General features: G+C 37.9%; 1 protein-coding gene across 1 annotated transcript in view; it reads right to left on the bottom strand.

Moving 5' to 3' along the window:
* Positions 1–2,500, bottom strand: part of LOC143033145 (uncharacterized) — a 24,472-nt gene that overhangs the window by 12,368 nt on the left and 9,604 nt on the right. The window lies entirely within an intron of this gene.

Raw genomic sequence — 2,500 nt, 5'->3', positions numbered from 1 at the left:
AGCTCTCTGCTTCGTTAGTTTACTTTTCCTAGTGGTTACTTAAGCATATATATATATATATATATATATATATATATATATATATATATATATATATATATATATATATATATATATATATATATATATATGCTGAAACCACTTGGAAAATAAAAGAAATGAATACCGAACGTTTTCATCTATTCAATACATCATCTTTGTACACTGATGGCGAAAACGTTCGGTTTTCATTTCGTATATTTTCAAAGCGGGTTCTGCAAGTATTGTTGTCACGTGTGCTTAGAGATTTGTTTTGCATATATATGTATGTGTACACACACACACATACACACACACACACACACACACACACACACACACACACACACACACACACATATATATATATATATATATATATATATATATATATATATTCATCAACATCGGAAGTTCCAATGGAGGCCACATGCAGAAATTGAAATGCGGTACTTCCGAAGTCTCGAACTCAGCGATCACATGACAAGTGTCGTAGTAACTTACCAACTACAGTATCAAGAGAGATATCTCTTGATAGCGTAGTTGGTAAGTTACTACAACATTTGTCATGTGATCGCTGAGTTCGAGTCTTCGGCAGTACCGCATTTCAATTTCTGTATGTAGCCTCGATTGGGTCTCCCGATGTTGATGGCTTAGAATTGAAGTGCATTGTGGTTGTTAAATTGTATCTCTAATCACTCCCACCGAGTGTTCTCACTTGAGTCGTAAAAGGCGACAAAAATGGACGGGGATAGGACTAGACATCCTACTCTTTGCAGTGCTAAAAGGCCCAAAGGGGATATAAAAAAAATCATAAGAGGATCTGGGAGGAGTTTTCCGACCAGAATCCTATACTAGTATGTGAAGAGATAGGTAAGCGTATGGTGGAGTGGAAGGAGTTTTTTTTTTTTCTTGTCAAGGTTAATAAGGATGAAGTTGAAACTAGGAAAGGAAATGTGGGTCTTTGTAAATGCATATGGGCCTGCTAGTGAGAAGAGTGTAGAGGAAAGGGAGGTTTTTGGATAGATTTAAATGAGTGCATAGAGGGTTTAGTGAGAAATGTCAATGTAATGGTACTGGGGAATCTCAATGGTAGGGTAGAACCAATAGACGGAGTGGTTGGGAAGTGTTAAGTTCCAGAAAAAATCGTAATGGAGAGATAATGGTGGAGATGTGTCTAGAAAGAGAGTTGATGATAACATATACAGTGTTTAGGAAAAAAGCCAAGCATAAGTACACATGGGACAGGAAGGTGGGTAGAAGGGTGGTAGAAAGGACTCTAATAAACTATACAGTGGTAACCGGGAGAAGAATAGGAAGAGTTTTGGATGTACATGTTCTAAAAGAAGAGCATGGGGGAAATATCAGATAATTTTTGGTGGAACGTAAGTTGAGAGTAGAGGATAGATGGAGAAAGAGGAAATGGACAGAAGGTAAGTAGGTGCTTAGAGTAAACTGCTTAAATGACAAAGAAAAGTAGAAGGAGTACATGAAGAGGCTGAGAGAGGAGTGTGAGGGAGTGAAGGATAGAGTAGAACTAAGAGTGGAGGAGGAATGGGGATGTTTCAAGGAGGAAATAACAAGATGTTCAAAGATGGTGTGCGCAACAAGGAGGACGGGAGGAAATAGAAGGAAGGGTAGTAAATGGTGGGATAATAAAGCAAAGAAGGCTGGAGAAGAAAAGATACAAGCATTCACAGGTTGGTTACGAAATAGGACGAGAGAATCATATGAGAGGTACAGAGACAGAGAAGAAAAGTAAAGCATAAGATAAAGAAGGCAAAGGGGAGAGCAGATTTGAAATGAGATAAGAGTATTACAAAAAAAATATATTAAAGTAATGAAAAGAGGTGTTGGTAAGAAATTAAGAGAGGAAGAGGAGGCGAATCAAGTAGAGAAGAAAAGGTAAAAGGTTAAGATGGAGAGATAATAATGGAAGAGAAAGCAGTAAGATGAAGATGGGGAGAGTACTTTAGGGTACTGCTAAATGTGAAGGAGAATATGAAGGGAAAGGTAGTTGCAATGGGAAGCGCTAAGAAAATGACTGTGATGAGTGAGGAAAAAGGAAGATAAATAAGGAAAAATGAGGTGAAAGCAGTTATTGAAATGATGAGATCAGGTAAGGCACCTGGGTTGGATGGGTGACAAGCGGAGTATCTTATAAAGGAGGTACAGTGATGGTGGATTGGCTGGTGCTGTTGTCTAATGTTTGTCTAAGAGAGGGTCGAGTGCCGAAAGACTGGAGAAGTACCTGTATAGTTCCACTTTACAAAGGAAAAAGGAAAAAGTGTGAGTGTAGTAGTTTCAGAGGGATCAGTTTGTTGAGTGTAGTTGTGAAGGTTTATGGGAGGCTTCTGATTGAGAGGATTAGGAGAGGAACAGAGGGAGTAATTGGTAAAGAGCATTGTAGGTTTGGGATAGGTAGTTATATCAAAACTAACTAGTTTAAAATCATAACCAATTTCTAGATTATTCAAATAAT

This window comes from Oratosquilla oratoria, chromosome 15 (genome assembly GCF_046742065.1).
Source record: "Oratosquilla oratoria isolate Oo_2021 chromosome 15, ASM4674206v1, whole genome shotgun sequence".
NCBI lineage: Eukaryota > Metazoa > Arthropoda > Malacostraca > Stomatopoda > Squillidae > Oratosquilla > Oratosquilla oratoria.
Note: the sequence above shows the minus strand (reverse complement) of the source record. Positions and strands in the feature narration are given on the sequence as shown.